The following is a 17,633-nucleotide window of genomic DNA, read 5'->3' as shown; positions in this document are numbered from 1 at the left end:
TTGGTGAGAGGTGAGGAATTTGCTATACAGAAAGCAAATCGGAACTGGAAGTACATGTGGCAGTTAGATTTTATGTCAACTTGCATTGTGTTGGAGTAGAATTCAAGCTGTCAATCAGGTCACAGCCTAATAATGCCTCCTGGGAGGTGTGGCCCTTTTATCAGGGACAATGGGGACTTCTCCCCTCTCTCTCTGTCCTTTTACCTTCCTGATACCTGGAGCTCTGCCTGCTTCCAGGAGTGGCCGCCAGGGACCCCAAACCCTGGAATTCAATCTCCAGGCTGTTAAAAAATTTAGAAACCCAAGACAATCACATACATACTCTTTAATTGTCATGAGAGTAAGAAGCTCTGTTGTATTAGAGTTTAAATTCAGAGCACTCGGTTTGCACATGGCTACAGTTTACAGTGAAAGCCTTAAATCCATGCTGAGTAGTCACACAGATTCAGCCTCCACTGAACCCTTTCTCACCATCCATTGACCATAAGTGCAAAATGTCTTACCCTCCTCAGGAAGAGTATGTTTGCTCCCACTCCTCAGCCTTGTCCTCTTGAATTTGCCTAACCATGCTGTGTTAGTCTGGGTCCTTCAAAGAAACAAATTCACAGAAACTCGTGTATAAGAGAGTTTTATATAAAGGTTAAGTGCGCATCAAGAAAGCATCCCAACCCAGTGCTGCCCAAACCCACAAGTCCAACATTAATCCATTAACCCATATGTCCAACACCAATCCACAAAGTCCTCCTCCATCTCACAAAGCAGACGCAATGACGCCGACTGCAGGAGGAAAGCCGAGTCAGTGAGTGTGTAAGCATCTCAGCTCTGGGAGAGGTCTCCACACGACTGCTCCAGCACCCAGGGCTGCATCGGGGTAGATCCATGTGGCTTCTCCTCAGGGATGTCTTGCAAGAAGTGAGCCTTATCAGCTGGAGCAGGGAACTGGTTAAGGCAGCTACACCCTGGTCCCACCATCACTAAGCAAGAGACCTGAGAACTCGAAAGGCGAGGTTCACCAAGCCATTTATCTCACCGCTCTTCAATTAATCCCACATGTATTTATCGGCCAGGTTGGCACAATAAACTAACTACCTCACAGGGTTTCAGGAGGCCTCACTAACAACTTTTCTTATGCAGATGATGCAACTTTGCTTGCTGGAAACCAGGAGAATTTGAAGCACTTGTTGGTGAAGACTGCAACTTCAATATGGATCACAATCCATTGTAAATAAAACCCAAATCCTCACAACTGGACTAATAGACAACATCATGATAAATGGAGAATATACTGAAAATATTAAGTATTTCATTTTATTTGGATCCTCAATCAATGATCATGGAAGCAGCTCTATGTATTGCATTGGGAAAATCTGCTTCACAAGATCCATTTAAATTGTTAAAGAACAAAAAATGTCACTTTTCAGACTAAGGTGTGTGTGTGTGTGTGTGTGTGTGTGTATATATACACACACATAAATGTAGAAACATTTATCTTTTGTATTTGATTTATTGTTGTTAAGCAAAACATACACCAATAGTTGCTGCATGTACAATTCGGTAATGCTAGGTAGCTGGATAGGGAGTTATCCCTTTCTATGCCAAGGCGCCCCTACAGGAGGTGGCTGCGGAGAATCCGGTGAACCCAGGCAGCCATAAAGGCTAGAGGACATGCACAAATTCAGGTCTTTGAGATAGGAATCCAGTACACTTGGGAGGACCCCAATCTAGGCCAGGTGAGCTTAATCCAGCCAATGGAGTCAACCAGTACCATTGACCACGCCTCCCAGCAGAGGGCCCTGAAAAAGTCAGAACCTGGAGCCCATTGCCCTCTTTTCCAGCTGCTCGTGGGCAGCGCTGTGGTTTTCTCTGGCCTCAGGGTGCCACGTGTGAGTGTGATGAGGATGCCTGTGTAAAACCTGAAACTTCTTCTGTCCTTGAAAACACCCAGTTGGATCACAAACCAGGCTTCAGTGTGAATTCTTTCTTGTGGGAAGCCAAGGACGGAGGTGTTTCCACCCGAGGAATCTTACAGTAACACTGATCACATGCATTGCGTTATAAAATCATTTCACCCTCCTTTCCGCGCTTTTACTCCAAGGTTTCCATATATACGGTATGGAAGTTATTGTTGCCCTTTTGCTCCCATAAAGTGAGTTCCTGAAAGAGCATAATGCTCACAGAAAGTATTCTTTACTAGCGAAGCCTAATGACTGGTTGTAAGAAGACTTCACGGGATATTTTAGGTTTAAAGTTTAAAGATAATCTTGAGGCAATAGTTTAAGGGGTCTCCATAGTTTCTGGAAAATCGGGATTGCCTGAGAATTTAAAATTCTTTCTTTTTTAAAAAAAAAACTTTATTAGGGACTCATACAGCTCTTATCACAATCCATACATACATCAATTGTATAAAGCACATCCGTACATTCTTTGCCCTCATCATTTTCAAAGCATTTGCTCTCCACTTAAGCCCTTTGCATCAAGTCCTCTTTTTCCCCCTCCTTTCCCCCTCCCCTGAGAATTTAAAATTCTATCCTGTATTTTGCTCTTTTCATCAGGATTCTTCTACGGAATCTTGGATCAAAATGTTCATCAATAGTGGCCCTGCACTGTCCAGTTCTAGTCTCATGACAATGATGGTGGGTGTTGATGGAAAAGCCAAAGTATTTTTGCATGTGAAAGTTGGACAATAAATAAGGAAGACAAGAAGTAATTATGCATTTGAATGATGGTGTTGATAAAGGATATTAAATATACCATGGACCGCCAGTAAAATAAACAAATCTGTCTTAGATGTAGTATTGCTAGAACTCTTTCCTTAGAATTGAGGATGGGAAGACTTTTCATCATGCACTTTGGACATGATCTGGGAGGGACTGGTCCTTGGAAAAGTACATTATTCTCTGTAGAGGGTCAAGGAAGGAAGGGAAGGCCCTCCTCAAGATGCATTGGCCCAGGTGCAGAAGGACCAAGAAGTGCTTCATTTTGTTGAAAACAGAGTTGCCATCCATCAGACCTGACGGGATGATATCAAACATCGGCAAACATATGCACCCATTCAAAGGGAGTTTTTGTCGGTTGGCAAATTGTTCAACCATCACCACTATCTAATTACAGAATAACACCTGTGCCCTCATCTCCCATCTCCCAACCTCTGGTAGCCACTAATCTACTTTCTGTCTCTCTGACATGATATTGTGGCTATTTCATATTCATGCGTGCCTTTTGTGCCAGAATGAGTCATAATTGACTCAATGACAATTGAGTTTGGTTGGTTTTTTTATTTAAGTTTTTGTGCTTGGCTTCTTTCACTTAGGGAGCCCTAGTGGTACAGAGGCTTATGTGTGTTGGCCTGAGAACTCTAAAGTCAGTAGTTTGATACCACCAGCCATTCCACAGGAGAAAGATGGGGCTTTCTACTCTCACAAACATATACAGTTTCAGGAAGCCATAGGGGTAGTTCAGGTGTCCTATAGGGTTGCTATGAATGAACTCAATAGCAGTGGGTTTGGTTTTCTTTCACTTAACAAATGTTTCAAGGCTCATGCATGCTACAGAATAATCCATACTCAATTCTTTTAATGTCCAAACAATATCCCATTGTATGTATGCACTACATTTTATTTATCTATCTATCAGCTGATGATTATTTGGGTTGTTTCCACTTTGGGGCTACTATAAATAATGCTGCTATAATCATTGGTACACAAGTTTTTGTGTGGAAACAATTTTCTCTTGATTAGATTTTTTTCTGCCCCCAAATTATCCTGTACCTCTCTGGCATAACATACGAGTCTTTAAATATATAAATTGTACAAACATGTCAATCAGATCATGCTGAGCCTTACAGCTTTAGGACTTTCCATTGCTCTGAGAGAAAAAAAAAATCCAAAAGCCTTAGGGTGGACTATAGGGCTCTGCTACAACCCATCTGTCAACTTGTGGCTTACATGTTGCTGTGAAGCAGGAAACTATTCCCCTGGTATTTCAAATACTGTTAGGTAGCTTAGCCTAGGGAAGTGGGAAGTCCATTTACGCATGCCCAGGAGAGCCAGCAAAGGACAAAAGCTGGAATTTCCCACGGGTGGGCCCAGATGGGCGTTACACATGGAGCAGCCCACCTGGGCCGGGTGATTGCAATTCAGCCAATGGGATCGACCTGGGGGTCGTTCACCACACCTCCCCCGGAAACCCTTAAAAGGCAGGGACCTGAAGGGAGAGGAGCTCTTGGTCTCTTGGTCTCTTGGTCTCTTGGTCTCTTGGTCTCTTGGTCTCTTGGTCTCTTGGTCTCTTGGTCTCTTGGTCTCTTGGTCTCTTGGTCTCTTGGTCTCTTGGTCTCTTGGTCTCTTGGTCTCTTGGTCTCTTGGTCTCTTGGTCTTGTCTTGCGTGGTCTGGTCGTCTTCGTGGGAGGGGACAGATCCTTGCGTGTCCCGGGCAGTCTCTGCCAGGCTGCATGGTCAAAGGAATCCTATGGGTGCCGCATAAAACCTGATGCTTCTTTGAACTTTCATTAAATTCACTTGGATCACGAGCCCGGCTTCGGCATGAAATCTTTCTCGCGCGGAGCCAAGGACCGAGGATGAGATTTAGGCCGGAGAGAGAAACCTAACAATACCAGATACCAGTAGGCTCACTCATAGTGGACAGATTTCAGCCAAGCTTCCTGTCCAAGACTAGGAAGAAGAGCTTGGTCATCTAGTTCAGAAAACTATTCAAGAAAAGCCCTTGGGAAAAAGATATATGTGTGTGTGTGTGTGTATGTATGTGTATAGATGTGTATATGTGTATATATATATACCATATTAAATGAAGGGGGAAGTGCAGAGTGAAGACCCAAGGCCCAAGTGTTGACCAATGGAGATCCCCTCATAGAGGGGTTTAGGAGAGGAGATGGGTTAATTGGTTAATTAGGGTGCGAGGTAGTACCGATGAAGAACACAGCTTTCCCCCAGATCCTGGATGCTTCCTCCCCCCAACTACCATGATCCGAATTCTACCTTGCAGGCCTGGATAGGACAGAGGCTGTACACTGGTACATATGAGGGCTGGAGACACAGGGAATCCAGGGTGGATGATACCTTCAGGACCAAGGGTGTGAGGGACGATGCTGGGAGAGTGGAGGGTGAGTGGGTTGGAAAGGGGGAACTGATTACAAGGATCCACATGTGACCTCCTCCCTGGGAGAGGGACGGCAGAGAAGGGGGAAGGGGAGAATCCGGATAGGGCAAGATATGACAAAATTAAACGATGTATAAATTACCAAGGGCACATGAGGGAGGGGGGAGAGAAGAGGGAGGGGAAAAAAAAGAGGACCTGATGCAAAGGGCTTAAATGGAGAGCAAATGCTTTGGGAATGATTGGGGCAGGGAATGTATGGATGTGCTTTATACAATTGATGTATGTATATGTGTGGACTGTGATAAGAGTTGTATGAGCCCCTAATAAATTGTTTAAAAAATTAAATTAAAAAAAAGAAAAACTGAAGACTAAAAAAAGAAAAGAAAAGCCCTTGGGATCCTAAGAGTTGTCTGATACAGTGCTGGAAGAGGAGCCTCTCAGAAGGGAAGACATTCAAAATGCAATAGCTGCAGCAGTGAACTTGTACATGAAGGTAGTACAGGATCAAGTAACATGATGATCAGTCATTATGATCAGAGCTGACTCTATGGCAACTAATAACAGTGATCTGCCTATTTCTTCAACTTTGTCTTCATAGGGTTTAATTAATGAGTGTGGAAACATTTCAGATAAAGGGTAGCCATGGTGGGCGATGAATTAGATTACTAACCACAAGGTCAGTCGTCTGAGTCCCAAAGCCCTGAGTATCCTGGGGAGTAGTTCTACCCCTGGAGCGTCACTATGAGTCAGAATAGATTCATGGCAGTGGGTGGCTATAGTCCTATTGTTAGTAGTAAAATTGCTTTCTTTCCTGTCCCCAGGGCGCTTATATTTGTCATGTACATAGACATGATTGCTAAACTGCAGGTTTCTTCTTTCGTAGGACTGTGGGGGACCAGCCCCCACAACCAAATGGGTCTGAAAGGGCAGTTGTGTATTTGAGGGGTCAATTAAAGAAACACCAGACAAGGCATGCAAGGTCTCACCTCTTCCTTGAAGATCAGAACCTGAGAGTGAAGGAATGTATTTTCTTAACAGGCTTCTATCAACTCAGGCATGCAAACCACATCATACACATATGTAACAGGAAGGAGATGTTGGAGGCACACACATAACAGGAAGGGGGCGTTCTAGGGACATACATGTAATAGGAAGACAAGGTACAGGCATATACACGACAGAAAGACACATCTATAACATGATTGGCAGGTTCTAGAGTTAAGATGGAGGCTTAACTTTGGTTGTCTCTGAGCGGGATTGACCTTAAGTGTCCCTGAGCTCTTATCCAGGTGTACAATCTATGGTCCTTATCAGAAGGGAGTGGGCTATACTTGGGTGGGGTGGCCTGATCCCTCTGGGTGGCAGATGGTCTCTGGGCAGATAGCCTTGAAGCAATTAACCTCCAAGAATAGAGTAGCCACCCTGTGCTTTCAAGCAGCAGCATCAGATTGGCACTATTATGGAGAACATTGTGGCGAATAACTTTAGTTAGGAAAATGTGATTGGGGATTCATCTCCAATTCACGAATGTGAAGGTCTCTCTCCACAAGAGTCTCTGCCTCCCAGACTCCTTCGATCATAGAGAATTTGTCTGCATACACTACCTTCCCAGTTCTCAGTTTCCCACAGAGGACCTTTGCTGATATTGCACTTAACAGTATCTCAGAATGTTAGAGGTTAAAGAAACCTTTGAGCAGCGGTTCTCAACCTGTAGGTTGCACCCCCTTTTGGGGTCGCACGGCCCTTTCACAGGGGTAGTCTAAGACCATGGGAAAACACATATTTCCAGTGGTCTTAGGAACGGAGACTCTGCTCCTCTATGTCTTCAGGCAGGTCTGCCCACATGCAGATATGCCCACATATGAGTACCGGGTATGATAACATCATGGCGCCAACCCCATCACATATACCCCATACAAATACAGGTATATGTGACAGGGTTGGCACCATAATGTGCTTATGTGGACCAGTCACTCATTTGTAGAGCGCAAATTCTGTGTGAGAGGTGTAAATGGGAATGCAGAACAGAGTTTCCCTCAGGGACAAGACGTTAAGATAGGCTTTATTGAGGCAAGGAAAGAACTCCTGGGCAGATTCCACAACCTAAGGAGCTAGGTTAAGGAAGTTGCACCTGGCAGTAAGGTGATGGGATGTATATATAGGGCTTGAGCTAAGGACATATGTACTGATTAGGGGAAGGGAGTTTTTTAGTGCTGTAGCTGTAGAATTTGAGCCAGGATGGGGGTCTGTGAGTAAATCATGTTGTTTTTGCAGACTTGCTTCATTGGAATGCTGGAAGCAGGGGCTGCAAAGTCCAGAGGTCATCTGTCTTTTTGAGAGGCTGGAGGAAGGGTCTGCCTGGTCCAACCAGCCCAGCCCAAACATCGCATAGAAAGCAGCTATTGTGTAGAAAGCACCTGCTGTGTGAAAAGCAGCTACTCTGTTAAAAGCAAGGTAAAATGACACTTCATGAAGTATAGTTACTGGGTAAATGTAAAATCATGTACTGCAAAATCAACTACTGCAAATATACATATGGGTTTGTGTGTGTGTGTGTGTGTACCATGGGAACTTAGTATTCTGGATGCTGATCAGTATTTTTTTAATATTCAGCTGTGGTTATGTTCAATTTGCAACAATGAAAATATATCCTGCATATCAGATATTTACATTATGATTCATAACAGTAGCAAAATTACAGTTATGAAATAGCAACACTAATAATTTTATGGTGGGGGCACCACAACACGAAGAACTGTAGTAAAGGGTGGTGGCATTGGGAAGGTTGCGAACCACTGCCTTAGGGAGTATCCAATCTTTGGATTTCCAGAAGCTTCTGGGCAATATGTCAGAGCTGGGAATGGTAGGCGTGAGGGTCATCGGGCAACACTATTGGGATGTGTTTCTTAGGCATTTTTGTTTACATTGGAGTCCCTGGGCGGTGCCCATGGTTAACACTTTTGCTAACCACAAGGTTGGAGGTTTGAGTGTCTTGAATGAAAAGGGTGGTGATCTACACCTGAAAAGTCAGTCATTGAAAACCCTATGTTGAAAAAAAAATTAAATTAAAAAAAATTTTTAAAAAGAAAACCCTATGGTATATAGTTCAACCATGATACACATGAGTCACAAGGAGTAAGGGTAGATGGGATAGCAACTGGTAGTTCATAAAACACAGTCCATAAAACATTATTCTATGTCTTATCTTGGTGAGTAGTGCCTGGGGTCTTAGAAGCTTGTAAATGGCTACCTAGGGAGCAGCTATTAGTCTCTCTCCAACCAGATTAAAGAAGACTTAAGAAAATCAAAGGCTGACCAAGGGTGTGAGGGGCGATGCTGGGGGAATGGAGGGTGAGTGGGTTGGAAAGGGGGAACCGATTACAAGGATTCACATGTGACCTCCTCCCTGGGAGATGGACGGCAGAGAAGGGGGGGAAGGGAGACTCCGGATAGGGCAAGATATGACAAAATAACGATGTATAAATTACCAAGGCCACATGAGGGAGGGGGAAGCGGGGAGGGAGGGGAAAAAAAGAGGACCTGATGCAAAGGGCTTAAGTGGAGAGCAAATGCTTTGAGAATGATTGGGCAGGGAATGTGTGGATGTGCTTTATACAACTGATGTATGTATAGGTATGGATTGTGGTAAGAGTTGTATGAGCCCCTAATAAAATGTAAAAAAAAAGGAAAGAAGAGAAAAAAATAAAAAGAAAATGATTAGGGCAAAGAATGTACAGATGTGCTTTATACAATTGATGTATGTGTATGTATGGATTGTGATAAGAGTTGTATGAGCCCCTAATAAAATGTCTTAAAAAAAAAGGAAAAAATCAAAGACTGAAGGAAACAGTCCAAGCGAATGATGGCTCCCATTGATTTCAGCCTCTAAGTCCCTGACTGAGGCCAGAGAATTAGGTGGTACCCACATACCCTGCTGACTTCTCTGTAAGGGCTCACAATAGTGTTCTGAATCGAGGGGGTGAAAATTGTGGAACAAAATTCGAAATCAGAGCCGAGCAGGTTTACTGATCTGATAGAGCCTGGTGAAGCCCCTGAAAACTATGGTCCTTAGATATCCTCAACTTTCAGCCAAATAATACACAGGAAAATAAGGCAATAGCAGCATTAGGGAGGTGTGCATTCTTTAGAACTCACCCCTCCATGCATCACTTGGGATTTAAAAGGTAGTGGTTGCTCAGGTATAAAGCTCAGAAGACAAGAAGCAATCAGGAAGAAACAGGAATGGAGACAGTAAACTCAGAAACTAAGTGAGACAGTGCTGGTCCATTGTGGGGACACTGATCAATATCAGAAAACAAAATGGGTATGAATGTTGAATAGAAAACCAGTTTGCTTGTAAACTTTCACTTAAATCCCAATTTACAAGTTTTTTTAAACTTGTTTGAATGAGACTTTCTTTAGCTTAAAAAAAAGTTTGAAAAGACATAGATTTAATCTGACTTTCTTGGTTCATAGATAAATAAGAGAGAAGCATCACTTTTGACTTTTTGAAATTAAAATTAAACTGAAGTCTTGCTGCCCTCAGGAGCATTCATTAACATCCTGCTTCATCAGAGTGACCCTGCATGTCTCAAGATTCCTGGGATTGGGGTAACTGCAGAGGGAACATTTTTAGGGAACTCTGAAGGTGAGTAGTGGTTACCTGTTGGGCTGCTTACTCAAGGTTAATAGTTCAAAACCACCAGCCTCTACATGGGAGAAAGTTTAGACTTTCTACTCCTCTAAAGAGTGACAGTCTCTAACCAAGCACAGATGGTGGTGTAAAGACTTGAGAAACACCTGAACACATGGACTGCCAATGCTGGACAGCTGGAGGCAAATCCATGCCTCCCCCACAAGATTACATACACTGCAGGTTCCAACTTGTCCTTCCACCTCCTGCTAATCTGATCTTTCCTCCAGGCCCATTCCCACTCCACCCCCATACCCACATCCCCAGAAGTTCCCCAGGGGAATCCAGCTTTCCCCCAGGTGTACCTCCTCAATCTGTGCAACAACCAAAATGCCAACCACCAGAACTACCCACCTTATGGCCCTCCTCCATATCTACCACCTTCCCCTGGTCTGCATGGTATAAATCCCTTGGATGCTGGAATGGTAGCACCAGGAATGCTGATGGACAAGAAAATGCCGAAGAAAATGAAGAAATCCCATAAAAAGATGCAAAAGTATCTCTATCAAGACAAGCATTCTTCCTCCTCCTCCTTTTTCAGCAGTGAGCCTGAACAAAGGGCCTGGGCACTTCCCTGAAGTCTCACCAATTCTACTCTCCTACCAAGATATAGATGCCATGTTGTACAGAGAGAAATTAGCTCTTGCGCCTTCTGCCTCAATCTGCTGATCAGCCCTATCAACTAGGGGAAGTAAGAAAAGAATATTTGCTGGGTAGATAATTTTTTAGCTGATGTTTTTTCTTAGGGAAATTGTTTTTGCCTTTTTTTTTAAGATGGTGAATCCTTTGAGCTAAATTCTGAAGACAAGTTTAAGATCTGGTAAGTGTGATTTGTTTTTCCCAAATAAACTTTCTTTTGTAATAGCAGTAGTTGTGGTGTCTTGAAATTTTAATTATATAAATATATACTGTGTCTTGAGTTGAAATTGACCTAATGGCGGTGATGGCAGAAGGTGCAGGAGTGAGACAGGGGAGAGGCAGGAAAGGGAGCAATTAAAAGACAGGGGGGCCCACAGTATGTACGACAGAGAACAAAACAAAATCATGGGCAGAAATCCAAATGGCCAATAAACATAAGTTAAAATGTTCCAGATCATTAACCATAAGAGAAATTCAAATTAAAACAACTATGAGATACTACCTAACACACTCAAAGATAGCTTAATTTTAAAAATCAGAAAGTAACAAATGTTAGAGGTGCTGTGGTGAGATAGAAACTCTTAATCACTGCTGGTGGACCGGTAGGTATGTACAGCCACTATGGAAATTTATTTGGTGATATGGAAAACAGGTGTAAATAGAAGTACCATATGACTCAGCAATCCCCCTACTGGGCATATACCCAGAAGAGGCAAGAAACAAACCACGGCCAGATATCTGAGCTCTAATGTTCATCGTGGCGCAGTTCACAATCACAAGGAGTTGAGAACAGCTCAAATTTCCATCAACAGACAAATGGATTAAAAAACTGTGGTACGTACATATAATGGAGTACTACACATCGCTAAAAAGCAGTGATGAATGCATGAAGCACATCACTGCATGGGAAGAACTGGAGGAATGTATGCTAAACGAAGTAAGCCAAACACAAAAGGACAAGTACAACATGAGTCTGCAGAGGTAAGCTTAAAAATGCAAAAGGGGCATAAGGGAAAAGCTACTATATACATCCATTCCTGGGGTGAGGTCCAGGTACTATGGCAGTTGCCAGACCCAATGCAGGATTACATATGGATTTTTAGGACTAAAAAGGAGGTGAAAAGAAAGAAAGAAAAAAGACATGGTTAGTGGGGGAGCAGGGGACTAACTCACCCAAAGGGAGGGTGTTGTTTATGTCTCCACAGGAGAGGGAGAGAGAGACCAGACTTGAACCCTGTGTACCAAGACATGAATGCAACATACCGGCATGAAGCAGGGAACCAATAGAGGCCAGCCCCAATCCCAACTACATGGACACTCCATCCCCTCCCCCCAGAATTCACTTCAGAGGACAGCACTGAAGCTACAGTTCAAGGCGAGGGGCACATCTGATCAGAGCACACAAGAGCAAATGAAGAGGGAAGGAAAGAGAGTGGAACATACCCTGGCCCACCAAGCACCGAGGATGGTATTCCTGTTCTGAGCAGCCAGTGCACAGAGCGGATCATAGGGCCAGCTTCACCATGAGACATAACATCCCTCACTGACCCATAGCACTATGAGGGACATCACTGGAGGCACGGTGCTAGAATTGCGACTGATCTGACCCCACCACAGCAGAGTGAAATGCTAAGGGCGTGCAACAGAGCAGCAAGGGGGAAAAAAAGAAATGAAGTCCCTGGGAAATGCTAAAAATAGACTTTGCAACCAGGGCGTGGCACCTCATCAGACTGGACTGGAAAACACTCATAAGGTCAACCAACAGACCTGGAACTATTTATAGGCTTTTCTTTCTTTCGGGTGTTTTTTTTTTTGTCAGGTGTTGTTTTAATTGTTGTTATTTTATTTTTCTGTTTTCTTTTGTTGTTTGGTTTTGTTTTGTCTTATTTTTGTACTCATTGTCTCTACATGTCTATCTAGATAAGAGATACAGGAGAAACAATATGGAGGAGAAAACAATGGGACCAATGGTTCTGCAGGGGACATGGGAGAGAAGGAGGTGGGGGAAAGGAAGTGGGTGTTAACAAACCCAGGAACAAGATAAAAGCAAGTGATCTAAAATAGATGGCGAGGAGGATGTAGGATGCCAGGTAGAGTTTGATCAAAGGCAATGTAACTGAAGGAATTACTGAAACCCTAATGAAGGCTGAGCATGATAGTGGAGCAAGATGAAAGTAAAAGGTAATAGAGGAAAGAACTAGGAGGCAAATGGGCATTTATAGAGGTCTAAATACAGGCATGTACATATGTAAATATATTTATATATAATGATAGGGAACTAGATCTGTGTGCAATATATTTATATGTTAAATATTAAGATAGCAGACGGACATCAGGCCTCTACTCAAGTACTCCCTCAACGCAAGAACACTTTGTTCTAATAACCTGGCATTCCGTGATGCTCACCTTCCCAATGTGATTGCTGAAGACAAAGAGGATGCATAAGCAAATGTGGGAAAGGAAGCTGATGGTGCCCAGCTATCATAAGATATAGCATCTTGGGTCTTAAAGGCTTGGAGATAAACAAATGGCCATCTAGCTGAGAAGAAACAAAGTCCACGTGGAAGAAGCCCAGCAGCCTGTGTGATCATGAGGTGTCGATGGGATCAAGTATCAGGCATCAAAGACCCAGAACAAAAAATCATATCAATGTGAATGAGGAGGGCTGCAGAGTGGAAACCCCAAATCCATCTGTAGACAATTGGACATCCTCTTAAAGAAGGGTCACAAGGAAGAGACACGCCATTCAGGGTGTAGTATAGCACCAGTGAAATATATCATTTCCCTTTAGCTCTTTAATGCTTCCTCCCTTCTTCCCCCTACCCACCGTCTCTGCCACTATCATGACTCCAATTCTACCTTACAAATACGGCTGGACCAGAGGATGTGCACTGGTACAGATAAGAGCTGGAAACACAGGGAATCCAGGACAGATGAGCCCCTCAGAACCAATCGTGAGGGTAGCGATAGTGATTCAAGGAGGGTAAGAGGAAGGTGGGAGGAGAAAGGGAGAACTGATCACAATAATCTACATATAACCCCCTCCCCAGAGAACAGACAACAGAAAAGTGGGTGAAATGAGACATCAGTCAGTGTAAGACATGAAAAAATAATAGTAATTTATAAATTGTCAAGGGTTCATGAGGGAGGGAGGGTGCGAGAGGGAGGGGAAAAATTAGGAGCCAATACCAAGGGCTCATGTAGAAAGAAAGTGTTTTAAAATGATGATGGTAATAAATGTACAAATGTGCTTGACACAATGGATGTATGTATGGATTGTGATAAGAGCTGTATAGGTCGACAATAAAATGATTTTAAAAACAAAAAAAATAAAACTACAGGCTGGGAAGAGGGGCCAGCATACCATACCCACATGGAAGCCAACCAAGAAGGGAAAACAGAAAGGGACCATTTAGACCCCATTTAGCCATATCAAGCCCAGAGAACGATGTCCTTGCACAGGGCTGCTAAGGAACAAAGAGAATTATAGGGCTGACAACAGCTCAAGACGTTGTCCCCTTGCTGGATCATACTGAGACAGAGGACAATACTGGGGACACATGGCGGGGAGTTAGTCCAATCTGAATCTCCCACAGCGGGGTGAACCAAGAAGGAAACATAACATCAGCAATGGGAGCAAAGCCAAACCACAAAGCTCCTAAAGAGCCCCCCAAATAGACTTCAGGCTAGGAGGGCCAGCTCCCAGAATTCCCCCAGGACCAGTGGGGAGATAGTCATAAAGGTCAGTGGACAGATTTGGAATTATGTGGGATTTTTTCCTTTTTCTTTTTTTTGTCAATCTTTTGTTTTCTTTTTGTTTGGTCTGTTATTGTTTTGCCTACTTATATAAGACAGGCATGGGAAGCAAGCTCTAGTAGAAAGCAACAGGACCAGCAACAGGACTGATGGTCTTGGAGAGACTTGGGGGAGAAGAAGGCAGGGGGAGGCAGCAGTGAGCAAACAACTAGAAGGGAACAACTAGAGAATGAATATCAACAAGGAAGACGTAGAGATCCTGGGGGTGTTGGAACAACAGCAGTCTAGCTGAGAGGAATTAGTAAGAGGCGGAAGTAAGGCAAGTGTGCCGCAGGAGGAAGGTAAAAGGAAACAGGAACCGTCTAGGAAGCGATTCTATGGATATAGGTATAAGCAAAGGTGTGTAATATGTAAATAAATTAATTCATAAAAATAGAGGTATTGGCCCATCTACATTTTTTTATATGGCAATACACTGAGGTAGTGGAAAACTTTGGGCCTCTTCTCATACCCTCCCTCAATGCAAGAACACTTCGTTCTAACAAACTAGCACGCTGTACTCCTCACCCTTCCAGCAGAATCACTGAAGACAAAATAGGTACATTAGCAAATGTGGTGAAGAAAGCAGATGGTGCCCAGCTATCAAAAGACATATCATCTGGGGTCTTAAAGGCTTGAAGTTAAACAAGTGGTCATCTAGCAGAGAAGTAACAAGCCCGCCTGGAAGAAGCACACCAGCCTGTGCGATCATGAGGTGTGGTTGGGACTGAGTAACAGTCATCAGAAGACCCATAACAAAGAAAGAAACAAAACTGTATCATTGAGAATGAGGGGCTCTGAGGAGAGACTCAAAGCCCATCTGTAGACAATGGGACATCCCTTCACAGAGGGGTCACAAGGAAGGGATGAGTCAACCAGGCACAGTATAGCACCAATGAAACACACAATATTCCTCTGGCTCCTTGAAGCCTCTTCACCACCCACTATCATGACCACATTACTGCCTTTCACTTCGGATTAGACCGGAGCATGTGCATAGGTACAGATAAGAGATGAGCTCAGGACACATGGAATCCGGGAACAGGAATGTGAGTAGAGATACCAGAAGGGTAAGGGGAAAATGGGGAGAGGAGAGGAGAACGGGGGAACCATCACAATGACCAACACATAACCACAGACACACATCCCTCCAGGGGGAAGAACAACAGAAACTATGGGGGAAGGGAGACTGCGGTCAGTGTAAGATATGAAAATAATAAGAATTTGTAACTTATCAAGGGGTCATGGGGTAGAGTGAGGGGGGGGGAGCTGATACCAAGGGCTCAGTAGAAAGTAAATGTCTAGAAAAGAATGGTGGTAACATACATACAAATATGCTTGATACAAGTGATGTATGGATTGTTATAAAAGTTGTAAGAGCCCCCAATAAAATGATCTTCTAATAATAATATTAAAACAGGTCAAACTTTACATCAAAGGTAGAAATAGATGTGGCAGCCTCTTCAGGCCTGGGGGCAGAAGTGCAAGAAAAGGAATCTATCTCACTAATGATTTGTCAACTCTGAAGGCCCATGCCAGAAATGCTGTCTCCTAAACTGCCATCCAGATGAGCAGAAATATCAGAAGAGACACAAACACAGGCCAGGATTCAAAGGAAGCTTAGGGAAGGGTCCAGATGCAGACTCACAAAAGAAGGAATAATTGGAGGGGATCTCAGCACCAGGGGCAAAACTATCATCCCTTGTCAACTCCCACCCAACTTCCCGGCTGGGAAACAAGCTGTGTGAAATTCAGTGGACTTTTTCCCACCAAGTAAGGAGAAGCTTGGTGGGTCTCAGGAGAGAATGCTATCTGATTCGCCCAAGTTAGAGCTGTGTGTGTGGTGGGGGGGAATCTGAAGAAGTCTCTGACTCCCCTCTAAGAGCAGAAATGTGGCCAGTAGCTACTTCTCTGGCTTAATGTTGCATGAGGGTCCTGCCTGCTTTCAATCAAGTTTCCTTCAGAGATGTCAATTTTCCTGCCAGCTGACCTCGCTGGATTGCTGGACTTACTTCCCTTTTCATTTTTATTATCTTTAGAACTAGGATTGCATCCGAATTAATCCATGAACCATACCATCTGACAGAGAAACATACATTCGCTCTCATGGTGTTGATATTCAAAACAAAGAGGCCCCCAGTCTCTCTGGCTGAAAATAGTCACAATGACTTTGTTCTCGACCTTAAACTACAAAAAGTCATTCAATGAAGGCAACAGAATAAAGATAAAGCAGTCTGATAAAACCAAAGAAGTGAGCCGAATTATGTTGTCACCTTCCCGGAGGCCCAACCAAAGCACTTCAAGAATAGTTACCAGCTCTCTGTCGAGGCTTGCATGCTGTTATGCTGCTGAACAGGATCCAGCAGCACTTCCAGACCAAAGCAGTCTAGGAAGAAAGGCCTAACAGTCTATTACTGAAAGCCCTCTGGATTCAGCCTGTAGGGTCACTTTGAGTCAGAAATCAACTCGACAATGGCAGTGAGTTTGAGGCCAAATTGCTTGCTGGCTGGCTGATAGAAATGTCTAATTTTCCTCTCACTCATTTGACATGATGAGATGTTTCTACACAAGGAAGGCTCCATTATATTTGAGCTTTAGCTCAGAACCAATGGCTCAAGAAAATGGGGAGAAGTCAAAACTCAGGAATGATAATGTAGGTTGGTCTCTCTCCTTCAAAATCATAAAAGTTAGGCATACATTTTCTGCTTTCCTGTAAAAATTAAACAGCAGCGCTGTTATCACTGGCTATTTATTACTGTTTCTGAAGTCACTGCTTCTGAAAAGCAGTCATACTTGGGGACTTATTGCTTAAAGTCTCTGAGTTTCGGTGATTTTTAATTGCCTTTGAGTCAGCACTAACTCATGGCAACCTCGTGTACAACAGAGTTAGAAATGGCTTCATTCTGCCTCATCTTCATGATTGTTGATGTGTTGAGTCCATAGTTGTTACTGTATCAGTCTCTCCCTTTGAGGGTTTTCCTCCATCCATTGAGGGTTTGCCTCAGTTTTGCTGTTTGCCTACCATGATATCTTTTCCCAGCAATTGATCTTTCCTGATGATGGTACCTAAGTAAGTGAGCCAAGGTTTCACTCTCTTTACTTCTAAAGAGTGTTATGCTTATATTTCTTCAAAGACTGATTTGTCTATAAAGGGTGATGAAGAAGATTGGAAGTGCATAGTTGGATAACATGGTTGTAGTAGTTGAGGTTTTCCGTCATGGCCTGGGCCATGATTCTCAGTGGTTGGCAGTTCAAATTTAGTAATCTCCCATGATGGGGTGTCCTCGGGGGAATGACCTGCTTCCAATATAAGGAGGCATCGTGGCAAACCATATTGACTGCTTGCTGGGTTTTGATCCTACATCAAGCTTGTTAAGCTCTGAGCCTTCACACT

At 43.5% G+C, this 17,633-nt stretch overlaps 1 pseudogene; it reads left to right on the top strand.

Moving 5' to 3' along the window:
* The window catches only part of LOC142452549 (eukaryotic initiation factor 4A-II pseudogene), a 50,414-nt pseudogene that overhangs the window by 3,867 nt on the left and 28,914 nt on the right, over nucleotides 1-17,633 (top strand).

This window comes from Tenrec ecaudatus, chromosome 7 (genome assembly GCF_050624435.1).
Source record: "Tenrec ecaudatus isolate mTenEca1 chromosome 7, mTenEca1.hap1, whole genome shotgun sequence".
NCBI lineage: Eukaryota > Metazoa > Chordata > Mammalia > Afrosoricida > Tenrecidae > Tenrec > Tenrec ecaudatus.
This window is presented reverse-complemented; position numbering and strand designations above follow the sequence as displayed.